Source organism: Microtus ochrogaster, chromosome X (genome assembly GCF_000317375.1).
Source record: "Microtus ochrogaster isolate Prairie Vole_2 chromosome X, MicOch1.0, whole genome shotgun sequence".
Classification (NCBI taxonomy): Eukaryota; Metazoa; Chordata; class Mammalia; order Rodentia; family Cricetidae; genus Microtus; species Microtus ochrogaster.
This window is the reverse complement of record NC_022026.1, coordinates 55,456,420-55,476,355: the sequence shown is the minus strand read 5'-3', so window position 1 is coordinate 55,476,355 and position 19,936 is coordinate 55,456,420.

Sequence of the window (19,936 nt, the reverse complement as noted above, 5' to 3'; positions counted from 1 at the left end):
ATGGCGTTAGAGACATAGACCCACACTGGAGCACTGGACTGAGCTCTCAAGGTCCCAATGAGGAGCAGAAGGAGGGAGAACATGAACAACGAAGACAATGAATTTTAAAGTAACAACAAAGGTCTTGGGAGGAGACAGTAGATCTAGACCAGAGTCATACAGCAGAAAGCAGAGTCCAGACCCTGTGACACTCATCTGAATGTGCTAACCTGCATTCACACAGTCAAGTGGCCCCAGAGCCGGATTCAGAGGCTATAGGCATCTTCAAGCATTAGGTAAAACAAACATTTTGGCAAATGGGAGTTTTCTCAGAAAGGCTTTTTGTTCAGAGATGGAGTGGGAATCTGAACAAACTATGTAACTCTGGATGTGGCCTTGAGTTGTTAGAAAACATTGCCAGCTTTTATTCAAGCCTTTAGGGGCCAAGGATGAGACATTCTGAAGAAGCATCTGAGGAATCTAGCTAGAAACCAGTCAAGGATATCATCATTGTTCAGGCTAGAAAAGAATGAGTTGGCATGTGTTCAGCCTCACATGAATTCCATCAAAAACTCACTTTTCTAAAAGCATGGCCTCTACTCAGAAATAAGAAAACTTTAAAAAAATCAAGAAAAACAAATACCAGAAAAATGTAGCCAAGCCTTTTTAAAGGACTTTCTCAACTTCATTACCTAACTGCGACTTTTTCGAAATCTAACTTCAGTTTCACAATTTTTTAAATAATTTCTGAACTTTAAAACCATCCTCTCTGAGAAACAGAAATTTAAAATATGAATGGCATCAAATGTGTTTCAGAGCTTTAAGAAATTACAGAATTGTAATATGAGGAGTTGATAGATTCAAATGACTAGATTGACTGATAAAAAGACTACAGAAGAAGCCAGGCAATGGTGGTGCACGCCTTTAATCCCAGCACTCTGGAGCAGAGGCAGGCAGACCTGTGTGAGTTTGAGGCCAGTCTGGTCTGGTCTACAAGAGCTAGCTCCAGGACAAGCTCTAAAAAACTACAGCAAAACCCTCTCTCGAAGGAAAAAAAGAGAGAGAGAGACTATGGAAGACATGGTGGGCTGACATATTTGAAAACAGAAAGTCCTACAATCTAAAAATGTTAACTAATAAGTTAAGTGAAATGCTTTTATTTTTTTAAAAAATTAGTTCTTGAGAATTTCATACAATGTGTTTTGATAATATTCAATTCCCCCAACTCCTCCTAGACACACTCCCCCTTACCTACTCAAGCAATTTTTATCCCTTGTCTAAACTTATCCAGTCCAATTTATGCTGCTCATATATTCTTGTGTACATTGCCTTCACTGGAATGTGGTTGACCTACCAGGGGCTTCATTCTTAAAACTAACGTTTCCTTTCCAGGCAGTTTTTGTCAGTAGCTAGAGTGGGACTTCATGACAGTAATGGGTTTCTATACGACTTTTAAAAAAGGTCTTTAGTGTTACCCTTCCCCCATATTGTCTCCTGTTGCGCTGCCCTCCCAGATTCCACCCCAGTTTAACTCTTTGTGAGGGTTGAATGAGAACTCTCCTCCATAGGCTCAGATATTTGAGGACTTGGTCCCTAGTTGGTGGCACAGGAGGCGACAATTAGGAGAAAGCCTTGAATCTCAGAAGAGAATTGACAGGTTAGACTTTTTAACAGTGTTGACACTGAAAGACTATGGGGACTTTTGAAGTTGGACTAAATGTATTTTGCATTATACCTGACTATAAATATATGGGAGCCAGGGAGTGGGTTGTTTATTTCCTAGATGTTTAGTTCTTTACATACTCTTGATACTAACCCTTTGTAAGATATGTAGACAGTAAAGGTCTCTTGCTGTTGTTGTTATTGTTTTCCATTCTGTAGGCTGCCTCTTCACTCAAATGATGGTCTCCTTTGCTTTACAGAGCTATTAAGTTCCAGGAGGTCCCTTTAGTAATTGTTGATCTTAATACTTGCACTATTGGGATCCTGTCCAGAGCAGCATCCTCTATCTATCTATCTATCTATCTATCTATCTATCTATCTATCTATCTATCTATCTATCTATTTATCTATCATCTATCTGTCTGTCTGTCTGTCTATCTATCATCTATCTATCTATCTATCATCTATCTATCATCTATCTATCTATCTATCTATCTATCTATCTATCTATCTATCTATCTATCTATCATCTATCTATCATCTATCTATCTATCTATCTATCTATCTATCTATCTATCTATCTATCTATCATCTTTCTCTCTCCCTCTCTCTCTTACATTCGGGTATTAGGTCTTATGTTGAGTTTCTTTTATTTTGATGGTATAATGACTTTATTGGGATTACTTACAAGACCGTGGGCCATTTGTCCCCAAAATGCCCACATCAGCATCGGTGGCAATGAATATAGGATGAGCCCTGAATGCCTTACACAAGAGGCAGCACTACTGAAGAGGCTTCAACTTCAAAGCAGTCATGTGCCTCTTATATAGCCTTGTGGAGGCTACTAGTGAAGAACAGATTTCTGAGTTTCTTGGGTCTTACAATTATCACATTATATATATTTATAATCTGATATGTTTCATCAGTTTACTGGAGCTACCCAATCTTGCCCTGACTCTACTTAGGCTCGCTCTTCCCTCTAGAGGGAAATATTTCAATTCTGTTGAGGTTCTTTATCCATTTGAAATTGAGCGTTTTTTTTTTCCAGGATGAGAGAGAAGGATCTAATGTCATTCTTCTACATGTATTTATTCTCTACATATTATTTATTCTCTTCATATAAAAAACAGGTGACTGTAGGTAGAATCAATAGAATAGAACTGAGGACCTACATATAAGGAGTGTAGCTCTTTATTTAGGTCCTCAATTCTATTCTACTGATCAATTATTCTGTTTTATTTTGTGTGTTTGTCTCTCTCTCTCTATCATTCTCTTTTTATTATTGTAGCTCAGTGGTGTAACTTGAACTCTGGGATGGTGATGCCTCCACATTTTATGTTATCATTATTCAAGATTGTTTTGGATATTCTTGATCGTATATATTTCTGCATGAAATTTAATATTAGTTTTTTCACTTTCTGTGAGAATTGGATTGAAATTTTGATGGAAATTACATTGAATCTGTAGATTGCTTTTGATAGGATGGCCATATCCACAGTATTAACCATACAAACCCATAATTGCAGGAAGTATTTCTGTTTTCTGATATCTTCTTCAATTTCTTTTTTAGTGTCTTAAAGTTTTAATTGTGCAAATCTTTCATTTCTCTGGTTAGACTTATTCAAAGATTTTTTCAGGCTTTTGTAAATAATATTGCTTCCCTGATTTCTTTCTTGGTATATTTGTCATTTGTGTATAGAAAAGTACTGATTTTGTGGGTTAAATCTCTATCCTGTTACTTTGCTGAATATGTTTAGCAGATGTGGGAGTTTTATTGGAGTGTTTATGGTCTTTTATGTATAAAATATTATCATCTGCAAGCAAATATACTTTGATTTCTTCCTTTCCTTTATGTACTCCCTTTACATGTCTTATTACTCTAGCTAAGACTTCAAGTACTACACTGAATAGGAGGGAGGGGGATAATGGACATCTTTGTATTGTTCTTGATTTTGATGGAAATGCTTTGATGCTTGTTCCTTTAGGAAGATGCTAACTGTGAGTTTCCTGTATATTACCTTTATTATGTTGAGAGGTATCCCTTGTAACCCTAAATTCTCCAGAACTTGTATCATGAAGGGATATTGGAATTTGTCAGAACCTGCTTCCACATCTAATAAGATGATCATGTAGTTCCCGTCCTTTAGCATATTTATGTGGTGGGTTATGTTTATTGATTTATGTATTTTGAACCATCTATGCATGGCTAAGATGAAGCCTATTTGATCTTGATGGATATTCTTTATGGTGTGTTCTTGAATTCAGTTTTTCAAGTGCTTTGTTGAGATTTTTTGCATCTATGTTCATCAAAGATATTGACCTATAATTTTCTCTCTTTTTAAAAAAGATTTACTTATTTATGTTTATGAGTGCTTTATCTGCATGAATGACTTTAAGTCAGAAGAGGGCACCATATCTCATTATAGATGTTTATGGTTGCTGGGAATTGAACTCGGGACATGTGGGGCAGCAGCCAGTGCTCTTAACCGCTGAGCCATTTTTCCAGCCCTAATTTTCTCTTTTTCACCCACTCTTTGCCTGGTTTTTGTATAAGGGTAATCCTGGCTTTGTTAAGGGGATTTGGAAATGTTCCTTTCTTTTCTGTTTCATGTAATAGTTTGAGGGGTATTTGTGTGAGTTCTACTTCAAAGGTCTTGTAGAGCTTTTTGATGAATCCATCTGGCCCCAAGATTTTTTTCAGATGGAAGATTTTGATTTACTGCTTCTATCTCATCTGATATGGGTTTGTTTAAATGATTTACTTCATTATGGTTAGGATTCACATTGTCGGGTGATGAGTGAAGCTGACTATTTTCTATAAAGCACTGGTTAGCCATTTGCATGTCTTCTTTTGAAAATGTTTATATAGGCCCATATTTATTAATATCTTTGCATTTTGGATATTTGGTATTAAAAGTTCCTTTATATAATTTAAATATTAATCTCTTAGTATATGTCTAGTGACAAATACTTTCTCCCAGTGTGTAGATTGTCTTATCAGTCTTTTGCTTGGTACCTCTGCTGCGTTTGATACAAATCAATTTTTTCTATATTTGCTTTTTTTCCTCACACCTTTGATATTTATCCTAAAACTTTTTATCCATCATAGATACTTTTCCTGAAGTTTTTCTGCTAGTTTTATAGTGGTTACCAAAGAGGAAAGTGTGTAAGATGGTGGGAGAAAATCTCTTTGATTAGCCAAGGAGTTAAAACTAACACCTGTATAGAAGGAAAACTCTCTGCTGTTCTCTTACGTCATGGGATGTTTAGAACTGGTATGTTTTATATTTTATATTTTCAAAATATCTGAAAGAGGCAATTCTGAACATTCTCTTTTAAAAGACATGATGATGTTGGCTTCACTTGTACTCTAAATATGTTTATACCTAACCATGTACACATTACATCTAGGATCCACGTATGAGAGAGAACATGTAGTTTTTGCCTTTCTGAGTTTGGGTCACCTCACTTAGATCCGTCTATTTTTTTGTCAGTTTTATTATTTTATTTTTTTATAGCTGAATAAAATTCCATTGTCAATATGTACCACACTTTATTATATATTCATCAGTTAATGGGCATCTAGATTGGTTCCATTACCTTATTATGGGCAAAAGGACACTTGGGACATTAAAAAGAAAAAAGGGAAAAGAAACTGAGGAGGCAACAAGGAGGGCTGTGGGAGTCGGGCTTGGGGGATGGGAATGAGAGAAAAATCACTAATGCATACTTTGTTCAAAGTATCATAATGATTTCTAATATCTTATATTATGCTAATTTTTTAAAAAAAATAAACAGACTGGGCATGGTGTTCCATGCCCTTAATTCCAGAACTCAGGAGACAGAGGAAGGCAGATCTCTATGTGGTTAAGACCAGCTTTGTCTGAATAGCAAGTTTCAGGTCAGCTAAAGCTGCATAGTGAGACACTAATCCCTGCCCAGCAAATGGTGAATATGGAAAGGAACTTGTAGGGAGGAGGAGATGGGTAATGGGGGTGAGAGAGGGAGATAAGATGATGAGGACAGTAGGAATCAAAATACACTGTACACATGTATGAAACTGCCAAAGAACAATAGATGATAAATATTTCCGGTATGGACTTATTAGTCATGTCTTAGTATTTCTACTGCTGTGATAAAACACCACAACCAAAAGCTACTTGGGGAGAAAGGGGATTATTTCAAACTTACACTTCCACATCATAGAAGGATGCAGGAACTGAAGCAGATGACATGAAAAAATGTTGTTTACTGGCTTGCTTCTCATGATTTGTTCAGCCTGTTTTCTTATAAACAACAACCCCAGAACAACTAGCCCAGGGGTGGCACAGTCCATGGTGAGCTGGGCCCTTCCACCTCAATCATCAATCAAGAAAATGCACCACAGGCTTGCCTATAGGGCAATCTGGTGGAGGCATCTTCTCAATTAAAGTTCCCGCTTCCAAAATGACTCTTGCTTGTGTCAAGTAGACATAAAACTAGTCAGAGCAATTACACTGATTTGACATGATGCATACCTGTATCAAACATGGTGTTGTAGTCCAGAGGTACACAGAGTGACAGTGTAGCCATAAATAACATTTACATTTTTATATAAATTGGAATTAAAGCAAATAACTAGGGGGATTGGGGATGTAGTCTAGTGGCAGAATACTATCCCACCAGGCACATAACCCAGAACTGCAAATGTTTCTAGATCAGGCAACAGAAAGCATTGTAAAAGTGTCATTAAACTTTTCACACATACTACTTAATTATCATCACTATTATTATTATTTGCTATTATTTATGACTCATTGTTGCTTTGTTAGAAAACATCATTTGTGTAGGTGAACAGAAAATAATAAATTTCATAGGAATCTTTACGCTTCATATTCTATGTTGTTGATGCAAAAACACAGCTCTCACCTCACAGGGGTAAAAGATATTCTGGAGCTAAATATGAATGACCATGACACAAGAACACAGATTAAAGTTGCCTCAAAAACCATATTCCAATGGCAACAGTTTCTTGAAGTTTTTAGACATTAAAGAACAGCTGAGCACAGTGGCTCACACCTTTAATCCAATCTCTCAGGAGGCAGAGTCAGGTGAGTGTCTGTGAGATAGAGGCCAGCCTGGTCTACAGAGGGAGTTCTGGGCCAGCCAGGCCTGTGCAGTAAGACTTCATCTCTAAAACCAATTAAACATAAAAGAAAGAAATCGATGAAGGCACTTTAATATACATTAGTGGTATTATCAGATAGGTAGCTAAAGCAGAGAAATCTATGCCATAGGGCTTAGATGCCAACTAATGATATTCTTAGCCTTTGATTTGGGAGAAGCTAGAGGCCTGTTAGGGTTTACCTCATCATCACAAAGATCATGCACAGAGGTAAGTAATGATGGCTAATAAAGGGCTACATATCCAAGATAATTTGACTGCAGAGCTGTAACATTTCTACTCCCCACAATCATAAAAGCCCTAATCAGTAATAGAGCCGAGGCTCTTTTTGTCTGGGAACTTAGGCTTTTCAAGTAATAATGTATATGTGTATCACTACTTAATCTATTATATTTTCTTGTCTCATATATATATATAAATATATATATATATATATATATACTGTTATTCTCATTATTTTGTTGAAGCAATAACATTTAGATAACCAAAGAAAGAAATACAAAATAATAATTAGTTGAAATAAATACCTATATTTATACTTCATGTTAAAGTGGCATAGTGTATATAGTACATATATATGTTGCCAACTATCTGTGCTCTTTTGCCCCCTGTGACTGGGTTAAGTGTTGATGCTCTGAAAACAATTGGTCATCTTGAGTCGGGTAATCCCAGCGCTTAGGAGGCAGAGGCAGGCTGATCACTGTAACGAAATTCAAGTGCAACAGGACAGCCAAGGCTACAGAGTGAGACACTGACTGGAGAAGAAAGAAGGAAATAAACAAAAAAAATGGTGATCTTGAACTTTATTTTCTGATCTGTAAGATTTCTACAATGTCTTCCTACTTCAGCAAATGGTTTAACATGAGAGACCCTGAGTCTAAATTGCCAGTATATCACTCATTTTGACTACTTCTGAGCTACTCAGCATTTCATGGCCCCAAATGATTGCCTATTACATAGTATGTAGAAGTTCTTCATACTGCTGATGGCATTTTAAGCTTCTTTTTCATTTTCTCTTGAAGCATTCAGATGGTCTGTATTTGTGTATCCACTTTTATTTGATATTTCCAAATGTTAAAAAAGTCAACATTCTTAGGGAAGTCAGAATGAGATCATCTGGGATAAGACCATGTAAAGCAAGCAAGTCAGCCTGTACAGCAATTATTTCTCCATCTCCTTATGCTGCTTTTTCCAATGGTGTAACTCATCTAGATGACAGGTGGTTGGTTGGGACATGTCATTTTGTTACCAAAACAACACCACTCAAGGTAGTTTCTACTTTGTCTGAAAGTCAATTCATCATAATTTTACTTTCTATGTTTTTATTTCTGAAGAACATAGGACAGAAGAAATGTAGAAACCCAGTTTTATTCAGTTGCCCCCAAACGGAACACAAATGATAGTGTTGCAAATTGTGGAGATGTGAGATAATGGGCATCATCTGTTGTGTTGGTCCTGGAATGTTGGTCTGTTTTAAAAAGTGCTAAATCTCCTTGGGGCTTTTCCTGTAATTTTGATATGTCAGTTTCCAGAACAATAGTTAAGAATCCATCGCAAGAAATTGAGAAGTACAAACTATATTCTCTTGCATTGTACAGCTTCTTCCAGCTGTGCTCTTACCCACCAATATACCTTATCAGGCCTTATGTACCTCTCTTATCAGTAGGGAGTATAGGAAAGCCAGAAAGGAGCAGGTATTTACATCACGATTCGTAACAGCAGCAAAGTTACAATTATTACTTGTCATATTCACAAGGCAAGGAAAGATAAACTCTTTGGGCAGTCTTAGTCCAGGGAGGCAAAGTCCACAGTCTGCCTTTAGGGATTCTGCATCAGAGATATGCAAGGAAAAGGGTAAAAACAAGACAACATACCTCTGTCGTGTTTGTTCCTTGTGATTTTTAAAAATGCCAGCCCCCCACCCCCACCCCAAATTTCACACGATCCTCCTGCTCTGGCCCATTTACTGTGAAATGAACAGGCTTGTTATCCCACACGCTCCTACAATGTGGACTGCTTCTCTACAAACCCCAAAGCAGTGGAGCCCGAGGAACATGCAGCGAAACCTCTGAAACAGGACTCAGAGAGCCTCGGCGCCCAAGTTGATTTCTCTCGGGTCTTCGCTACTGTGATTGAAAAACCACTTCTCTTATTGGGACAAACCATGCCTCATAGATGATGCATACCTTGTCCACAGTTACAGAGTTAATGATAATAAAGTATGCAAAAACTTTTCTCTTGGTATCCAGGGAAATAGTCCTGCTAACCAGTTTCCTCTGAGGGAAACTGACTCATTTCAACTTCTCACCTCGCAGTCACCATAGGGCAACTGGAGAAGCATGATGTTTCTCCTTCCCACACCACACCAGTTTGTGCTCAGGTGGAAAATTCAAACTGATCAATTTATCTGAAGCTCCAGCATAGTGGTTGGTTTTCGACCTTTCTAATGCTGTGACCCTTTAATCCAGTTCCTCATGTTGTGATGACCCCTAACCATTAAATGATTTCGTTGCTACTTCATAACTGTAATTTTGCTACTGTTATGAATCGTGATGTAAATACCTGATATGCAACCTCTGTGCGGGTCGAGACCCACAACATGCGAACCATTGTTCTAAAGTCACTGACTTTAATGTTGGGGAGGCAACTATTGGGTGTTACTTGAAACTCTGGCACAGCTGAATCTTCATCATGAAGTTTCAGTGGAGATAGTAACTTTCCCAGAGAAATTAATGTTGCAGTCGACATATTTGTTGGTAAATAATATTCTCGAGAGCTGACCAGAAGGGCAGCAATCCCTAAGCTTAGCAGTTTTTCTGGGGACTGTAACCTTGCGTTCTATTTCTGTCAAATGGAAGGGAACTTCTTCTGGGCTATGAATTTTTTTTTATTACACAAAGTGCTGTCCCTTGTTCTTTTTCTTTTCTTTCCTTTTCTTTCTTTTTTTTTTTTTGTGTGTGTGTTCTTTTCTGAGACCGGAGTTCTCTGTGTAGCTTTGGATGTCCTGGAACTAGTTCTCTAGACTAGACTGACCACAAACTCAAGAGATCCACCTGCCTCTGTGCCTCCTCCCCAGTGCTGGGATTATAGGTGTGTGTTGCCACCACCTCGCTCCTTTGTGCTCCTTATAGCATATCCTGGCACAAGAATATTAGTGAAAAGAGTTGCTTTGTATTTCTTGAGTGCATGCTCCTACGTATGAACTGCCAAGGAGGGATGTTAGGTGAACTGAACAGTAACTCTGAAAGAACTCTGAAGTACAAAGTTGGCCACTTTTCCTGCAATCTATGTATCAGGCATTGTCCCACCTTCTGATTCTGAGGTAGGTAGCAAGCACAAGAAGTGACAGTTTATGTGTGCTATAAGGACCTTTTTATGCATGTGGATGCTCATCTGTGTACCTAGGTTTATGTACAAACAAGCCCATCACAGATTGAAAATACCATATGTAGAAACTTCCTTAATACACACATTGTAGCTTAGACACCAAGTACACTGTGAAGTAATGGTGGCTTGTGACTGTGTAGCGGGCTGCAAGCTACAGATCACAGTTGTTCGGCATCTCCGGTATTATAACTCCAAACTCTATGACAATAAAAGGCAAAGTCCAAGGTTTGAAGTTTTGTTCCCACTGAATGAGTATGGCTTTCACACCTCTGTAGAGTTAAAAATGATTAGCCAATTTGTTACGTTAGGAACAGTCTTTCCTGTGGTTCAGCATGTAACACAGACAGAACTTTTAGTTTTCAATTAACAAAAGACACTGCAAAGGCTCACAGAGATTAAGTGTTTGATCTGAGCTCAGGTCTATCAAAGCCGGATTACATTATTTACGCTCCCTCTCCCTCCTCTTAAGAATAATAACCCTCTCTTCACTTCAGCTCCCAGGGTTAGCCTCTAATTGGTCCTGTAGAGATTGATGTGAAAAGAATTTCTATTTCTCTAAATCCCTATCCCACCTAACATCGATGAAAGTTTTTTTTAATGTGGACATCAGGCCCGCATGTGCCCCTTGTGTCAAGACTTATGAAGTGGTCAAGGAAGAAGACTAGCAAAGGAATAATTGGAGCCCACGTTACCTAGACCTTTAAATAAACAAAGAAGCAGAGACCTTGTGGAGGTGGTGAAGGGAAAGATGCAGGAAACTGAAGACTTTTTTAGAGCTGGAATGGAAGCTGGGAAGATGAATGGAAAGGGAGCAAGTTACAATAATATCTTTAAAGCAGCACATTCTCAACCTGTGGGTCTTGACCCCTTGGAGTCAAAGGATGCTTTCCCAGGGATCACCTATCAGATATCCTGCATATCAGATTTTTACATTATGATTCATAACAGTAGCAAAAATACAGTTATGAAGTAGCAACAAAAATAATTTTAAGGTTGGGGGTCCCCACAATATGAGGAACTGTATTGAAGGGTCACGGCGTTAGGAAGGTTGAGAACCACTGACATAGAGGCACAGGGGTGAGTCAGAAGGCTACCAAGAATCTACCAAACAACTCACTATGAAGAAGTTGCCAGTTGTTGCCTGCTTTCATTTAAAATGATTTGAACACTCAGCCAAACAGAGGCGCAAGATCACTACATACATTTCCTTTCCTCTGGAGCTGTATACGGCACCATTTATGGCATCAAGTAAAGAAACCCGAATGAATGGACAGTTGCAGCTGCCAACCAATGGTGGGAACAAGAAGAATAAGTATTCCTTGTTTGCTGTGGTTAATCACCAGGGAAACGTGGAGAGTGGCCACTACACAAGCTTCATTTGGCAACACAGGGACCACCAGCGGTTCAAGTGTGATGATGCCGTCATCACCAAGGCCAGTATTAAAGATGTGCTGAACAATGAAGGCTATTTACTGTTCTATCACAAACAGGTTCTGGAATGTAACTTTATGCAATACACACACACACTCACACACACACACACACACACACAGAGAGAGAGAGAGAGAGAGAGAGAGAGAGAGAGAGAGAGAGAGAGAAAATAAATGCAAACAATAAAAAGAAATTTAAATGTGAGGAAATAAGTACACAGCTTTTTGAAACTACACAAAGACATAACTAAAATGACCGATGATGGCATTTATACAACACCAAGTACCAGCGTGTAAATAACCTATTTAACACAAACCAGAATATTACTTTAACTAGGCAAAGACACATTACATTTGTTTATGCTGCAGAATATTATTTTAACTGTATAAGGTGTGTAACTTTTTTATGCTGTATTTGTTTCGTGATGTAAGGATGTGTATTTAATTATGTAAAGATGGGTTGCATTTGTATCACCTTGCCTGCCTAAGGTACCTGAATGTTCTAATAAAGAGCTGAATGGCCAATAACTAGGCAGAAGAAAGGATAGGCAGGACTGCTAGGCAGAGAACAAGAGATAAGAAGGAGGTGAGAACAAGAGACACACCCAGGGCAAGAAGCCAGGCTGCTACCAGACAGAAAGACCCAAGAAATGGTGAAATAAGATATACAGACAGGAAAAAAGTAAAAAGCCCCAAGGCAAAAAGTAGATAATGAGAAACAGGGTAAGTTAAACAAGCTAACTAGAAGCAAGCCTAAGCTAGGCTGAGCATGATTTGGGAGTTGGTTGGTGGCCTAAAAGAAATAGCCTGGTACACCAGGAAAAATCAGAGTAAGAAATAACCAGTCACCAACATCTACATGCTGTTTAACTATGTGGAAGTGAGAGGAGTTGCTTTATCCCCACTAGTGCCTCAAATGCTATGTGACAGCTTTTTATTTTACAGGAAAATAATGGAATCAAATCTGAAAAACAATCAGTGCTTCCTTATTTTAATGGTGGAACTATTTACAAACCAACAGCAGACTTATCTTCTACCATTCCTGTATTAGATACTGAATTCAGCATGAAAAGCGGTGTAAGCAGGGCTTAATGTTTCATTTTTCTACTGCTTCACAATGATTATGTGAGGGTTTATAATATGAATTTCTATTCTTGATTTTGCATTTCAGATGGTCTGACAATAAGAATATTCTATCTTAAAAGCAATCAAACAAACTGCAAAAGAAATCTCACCACTTCTTTACAAGACTCAAATGGTTGAAAACGGTAAAATGAATAAGCCCATACCTGCACTACAGAACGATTCAGAGAAATTATCAGTGGTTGAGAACTGCGAGAAGTCCTCAGATGTGGGGCAGGAGATGGGGCCAGGACCACTTGTTCTGGTAAACCAAGGAAGTCCTTGCCCCTGATGAGAACAAAGATTACTTCAAATAGGGAACTGGTTGCAAGAATGCTCTGTGCCCCGGAGAGATGATTGCTTTTCTGTGTCAAATTGGATTATAGCTAGACTTACCTAGCCAGAGTCTTTGGTAGGTTTGCTCTTAAAGAAAATTTCAGTTTGAAAGTGACTATTGAAAAGAAAATGAATTAATCATATTGAACTGCTATGAAATTACATCAGAATGGAGATGCAGTTCAAAATAATAAGGGCAAATTTTCAGTGCTCTAGGCACATAGAATGTCAAACTATCAAAGAGCTGGTGGGCTCAAAAGCATGAGCTCTACTCTGGAGTAACTACTACTGTACATATGTACGATCTGACTTAATACACAAAACTAAGTTCAGCCTTAAGCAAGGAAGCCTGGAGTACTGCACTATTGGGATTGGAATGCAGACAGTATGTGCTGTTTAGTAATCATTTGCTGACCATAACGCCTTCATAGGAGTTGCCTGAGTGGCCATGACTACTTCTCCTGATGTCAGACCAAGATCTTAGCCTTTCTCTTCACTACGCACATCCCAAAATATGAGAAAAAAAAAAAACTCTTTTCAAGTTTCCTTATAGATCTGACCAGTTTGAAGGAAAGGAGAAAGCATGAAACTAAAGAGTGGGACCCAGAGGATGCCTTGCCTTGCATCGCCATGTGGTAAATGAAGATAGACTATTTCCCCATGATCCAATGAGAACTTGAAAACGCGGGGAGCAATTACACGGAAAGGCTGTTTTTCACACAATTACTGTTAAAACCAAAGCTTAGGACTTCTGATCTGTTTCTGAACTCCTGTCAGTAAGAACTATTCTATTCACTTCAGTCCCAGCCTCAGGCTTCATGGGAATTCCTGTTGGATTAGGAATTTCTCAGCATTCCTAATGCTGTGACCCTTTAATACAGTTCCCCATGTGGTAACCCCCATCATAAAATTATTTTTATTGTGACTTCATAACTGTAATTTTGCTACTGTTATGAGTTATAATTGTAATATAAATTGTATTGTAAATGTAAATACTTGATATGCAGGATCTCTGATATGCAACTCCTATGAAAGGGTCATTTGACTCTCAAGGAGTCATGACCTGCAGGTTGGAAGTCAGTAAACACCCTTTAGATGATTATCCTTTATTTACCCAATAAAGACTAGAAGCAATGGCATCAAGACTATCTCAGAAGTGTGAAGACATGCTGTATGACTTTTTCTGAGGAAGCATGCATACATCTATTCACCTCAGATAGCATATCAATAACAGACCAACAAAACAATCCTACCTAAGTTAATCTTAGTGAGCCATGGCTTTATTGGAATTATCTATAGGAGTATGGATGAGGGATATCTTAGTCAGTGTTTCTATTACTATGAAGAGACACCATGACCACAGCAACTCTTATAAAGAAAACATTTAATTGGGTTGGCTTCAAACTTCAGAGATTTAGTTCATTATCATCATGACATGACATGGTGTCATGTAGGCAGACATGGTGTTGGCAGAGACTGCAATCGGCTGCCCACACCCGAAATAAACACATAGAAACTATATTAATTGTAATACTGTTTGGCCAATAGCTTAAGCATATTTCTAGCTATGTCTTACATCTTAAATTAACCCATTTCTATTATTCTGTGTATCACCATGTGGCTGTGGCTTACCAGACACAGTTCTGGCATTTGTCTCCTCTGGCAGCTACATGGCTTCTCCTTGACTCTGTCTACTCTCTCCTCCTCTATCTGCTCAGAATTTCCACCTTGCCCTATTCTGCACTGCAATAGGCCCAAAACAGCTTCTTTATTAACCAATGGTATTCATGGCATACAGAGGGGAATCCCACATCACCTCCCCTTTTCTGTCTACATAAAAAGAAAGGTTTTAACTTTAACATAGCAAGATCACATAGAACAAAATGGTTATCAAGCAAGAATTATAGTGGCAATATATCTACCACTTATCATAACTTAAGAAAACTATAACTATAAATTCTTCAACTCCATCAAAGACTCCACAAGGATATAATATTACCTAAGTTAACAGGAAGTACATTGTAAGCAACTTCCAAAATTCTAGAATTGACAGAGACATCTTGCTGCATGAGCAGTCATCCAAATATCTTCTTTAACTTTGCAGGCACCCATCTTCAGCCTACTGGCCCATAGTATCTGTCAGACTTTTCCATGAAGCAGGAAATTTCAAAGACAGTTCCACCTATATTGGCAGTTTGTCATTCACTTTCTTCTGTGTCCTGCAGAATACCTGGCAGTTCTCTCATGAAGCAGGAACACTAAAGGACTGTCTCACCTTTAGGCAAGTTCACCAGTCATTTTCCTGTGGGTCCTGCATTTCCTATTCATGCAGCATAACATCAAGCAGTTCAGGCAAGAGCAGTTTGTTTTTCCCAAATGGATAACCAACTCCATAAAGAGCCTCTTTGGTGCCCATCATTCTCTTGAAGTAGATTGGTGCTGCCAGGAGCAGATTAGTCTGATTGTCATGAAAAGTCCTAAGTTCTTAAAGTATTTTAAATGCCATATTCTGAAGGTCTCTGAAAGGTTTGAAAATTATCTAACTGAAATATATCTCTATATATCTAGAAAACCTAACTAACATGACTACAAGCTTGACTATTATAGATGACTATTTATTAACCTATATTTCTTAATCATACATTACGTTTTTAAATGAACTGCACAAACACAATACCTTCAAGAGCAGAAATAAACATATAACAAAATGATCTTAAATTTTATCAATAAACAAAGATCCATACAAATGCAAAGTATACATCTGTATATCATATCCCCCTTTAAATGTAAATAAACATTTATAAAAAATATTTGGGAATTACTACTACTTCCTGGTTTTTGGGGGGTGAAGTATTTTTATGGGTTTACGAAGACCTTTCAGGGGGTCTTATTCCATCAAACCACATTAGTCTGGAAGGAATCCACAGGTTCTCATCCTCTGTAGAAACAGAAGAACCTCTTTTTCAAAACAACATATCCTTAAGCCACCATTTCTTATGCTGAAGTCAAGATACCTTTAAAGTATATATGTTGGTTTAGCTTAGCAGCCCATACAATAAAATGTCTCTTTGTAGTTAGGTCATTCACAGTAAAAAAAAATTCAAAGAAAACACAGTAATATACATAATCCAGACTCTCTGTGTATTTTCCATTTTTAAGTGGCTTATTTTTTTACTCTTTTAATCTATGACTGTCTTACTCTGTCTCTTTAAGACTTTGTTTTATTATTTTTTATAATCGCTCTCTCTCTTTCTCTCTCTCTCTCTCTCTCTCAAGCCTATGTATATTTACTTAACACTGTGACCCATTTAGAGGTCTATTTCATCTGAATCTGTCTTTATTGTATATCTGTAATCCTTTTCCAGGGCTGCTTCTTAAAATGCTAAGTGGCAGGCTAGGACTAAGGCTGCTTTGCCTTTTGGCTCTCCTAGTCCAACATGGCAGAGGCATGTTCACCGCCCCAGTTCCAGGTATGCAGTGAGTCTATGTTGCACCATTAAGCAGTTTGTAACATGCTCCTCACAAACCCCATTCAAATGCTCAGCCTCCTGAAGGAGCCTGTGTTTGTGCTGGCAGCATGAACCAGGAAGCCACCATTTCTTATTCTGATTCAGTAAGCCTTTTCTTAAAGGAGCTGTGATATCCCTGCTCATTGTCAGCAAACAGAGCCCATCTGGAAAAAAAATATTGGTTACCAAGAAGTCCTGCTTAACTCTGTTGGGAACTGTGAATCCCTCAGATCCTGAATTTCTGGTAAACAACTTGTAATGCTTGCAGCTGCTCTGAGCATGAGACCCTCAGAAGTTCCTGATGGCAAGAGAGTGGTTTCTGGTGGGTTTGGCTGGGGCGTGGCTATCAGTTAAGGATCTCTATATAAGTGACTCTGATACACAATAAAGGGGCATTCTTGGGGGAATTTTGGCATCAAGGATGACCTGTGTCTCTGTCTGTGAGTCTTTGTGTGTTTCAATCTCCAGCCCCTTGCCCAGTTCACGAACTATATGGTAGCACATGGAGCATAGAAGGACATGGTACACTACAAACTCTGTTCTTTTTTGTTTAGAATTCCTTTCCAAGCTTTCTCAGGTTTTATCTGGATGTAGCCAGCCCCACATTAGCATGCCAATCTGTACTCAGAGGGCACACATTCGTTTCCTGGCTGCCCAGACCCGAAATAAACACACAGAAATTATATTAATTGTAATACTGTTTGGCCAATATCTTAAATATGTTTCTAGCTAACTCTTATATCTTAAATTAACCCATTTTTATTATTCTGTGTATCGCCATGTGGCTGTGGCTTACCAGGCAAAGTTCTGGAATCTGTCTCCTCTGGCAGTTACATGGCTTCTCCCTGACTCTGTCTTCTTTCTCCTCCTCTATCTGCTTGAAATTCCTGCCTTGCCCTAATCTGTGCTGCAATAGGCCCAAAGAAGCTTCTTTATTTACCAATGGTATTTGCAGCATACAGAGAGGAATCCCACATCAATGTGGTACAGGAGAAGTAGCCAAGTGTCCTACATCTTGGCCCACAGGCAACAGGAAGTGGTGTGTCTCACTGGGCATGGCTTGAGCATATATGAGACCTCAAAGCCCACCTCCACAGTAATACACTTATTCTAACAAGACTGCACCTACTCCAACAAGGCCACAGCTCCTAATAGTGCCACTCCCTTTGGAAACCATTTTCTTTCAAACCACCACATGGCATTACTTAAAAAAACATAGACAGCTGCATCACCAAAGAGCCCACCTTAGCATTGGTGATTCCCCAAATTTGCATGGCTAGAGCTCCCTATATAGCTTGTAGGCAGTTCATCTAATAACCTACAATTGTTTGTGCTTATACAGCCTTGGGAAGGGGGCCTTATGAATAGTTATATTTCAGGAACTTTATGAAACTTATGAGTTGTTTACTCCCTGACATAGTTGCTTTTCTGTTACTGTGATAAACTACCATGACAAAAGTGTCTTAGGGGAAAGAAGAGGTTTATTCTGGCTCATAGTTCTAGGCCACAGTCTGCCATCATAGAAGAGGAGTTACAGCAGGAAGAGGTTGAGATAGCTGATCACACTGCATTCATAATCAAGAAGCAGAGGGCAATGGATGCTTGTACTCAGCTCCATCTCTCCTTTTCATTGAGCTCATTGCACGGCTCACAAAATTATGCTGCCCACACTCAGGGTGGGTTTTTCCATCTCAAACACATTTTAAAGGTCCCTCATAGGCATGCCCACAGGCCAACCTTATCTAAACAATCCTTCACTGAGATTCCCTTCTCAGCTGATTCCAAATCCAGCCAAACTGATAGCTGAAACTAGCTACCACACTTCCTAACCCTTAAGAAGCCTCATTCCAGCATGGAATGTTCAACATAGAGGAAAGTGCTCTAGGACAGACATAATCCTAGTCAGATGCAGTTTTCCATGGAGCAGGTGTTCAACATGTCTACAGGAAAAGAGTGCTAGGTTAATCAGGACTCCTGCAAACTGTCATTCACTCTTGGCCAGCCATAGCTTTGCTGACCCTTCTCCCTCTACCCTAAACAAATTTAATCATTATAATCAGCCAGACAGCAATGGGTTTATTCAGTTTGTGCTAAGACTGTGTTTCATTTATACTGTATTTAGCTCATTGCAAAATGCCCAGGGAAGGCTAAAATATTAAATTCACTCCCGGAACCAAGCATGGTGGCACACACACACACATACACACACACCACCAGTACCTGAGAGGCTGAGTCCCAGAAGAGTGCTGTGAGTTGTAGGCCAGCATGGGCTAATGGATTGAAGGCCAGCTTGGATAAAAGATTGAGGTCCTGTTTCAAATAAAAACACTACCAAACAAATAACAAAGTCATATTGTAAAGCAAAATACAATATCTTGCTATTGTCTTTTAATGAGAGTCCCTTCTCTGAACAGATCATATCTGGAAGACACTCTGAATAGATTCTCTCCACAGAGACTGACAGCAAACTGGACAGACAATGCCAGAGAGATCAGCTTTTTCTGTACAGAACAAGTCAGAGGATTAGGATATTCAGTAAATTTATCAAGGGCCTCAAACCGATACAAACCGGCTCCAAATTCATGTGCCCAGCTCTGATTTCAGTGACCGTTTCTCGCCAGCAGCCATCTCCTTGCTACACACACACACACACACACACACAGGAGTCTCGGCCTCACTAGGTGAGCTTCTGTTGGCAATGCTGTTGCCACTGACACACTGCGCGCCACACCGAGTTCACTCACTAGATGAAGCCATATCCGATTCCACAGACTCCACCAAAAAGCTGGGAGATGTCAAAGTCTATGAGCCCCACAGGCTCATTTCCCCAGTAGGATTACAAACTGAGACTCTCTCAAGCTTACGTTCATCCCTTCTAGCCAAACAAGTATAAAGTACCCATTTGCCTCTTAAGACATAAGAGCTCACGTGAGGGGCTGGAGCAATGGCTCAGCAGCTAGGAGCACTTGCTGCTCTTCCAGAGGAACCAAGTTTCCTTGCCAGTACCCACATCAGGCAGATCGCAACCACCTGTAACTCAGTTCCAGGGGATCCCACGCCCTCTGCTAGCCCCTCGTGTACAGCACACGTGGCATGCATGCGTGTACGCATGCACGCAAATTAAAACACGTCTTAAAAAGGAACACATGTAAAAGCTTTTCCATCACATAATCCTCCAACATGCATTTATTAAATGCCACTCTCACCTGCTGCTGCTGCTTGAAACACATTTAGAGGCAAAGCCTGTCTTACACTATGCAGTGAAGGCTTTTCACTCAACTCACACAACCCTTTGAAGCCAGTACTTGAGTTACATCCATCCACTTTAAGGGGGTGGGGGTGGGGGT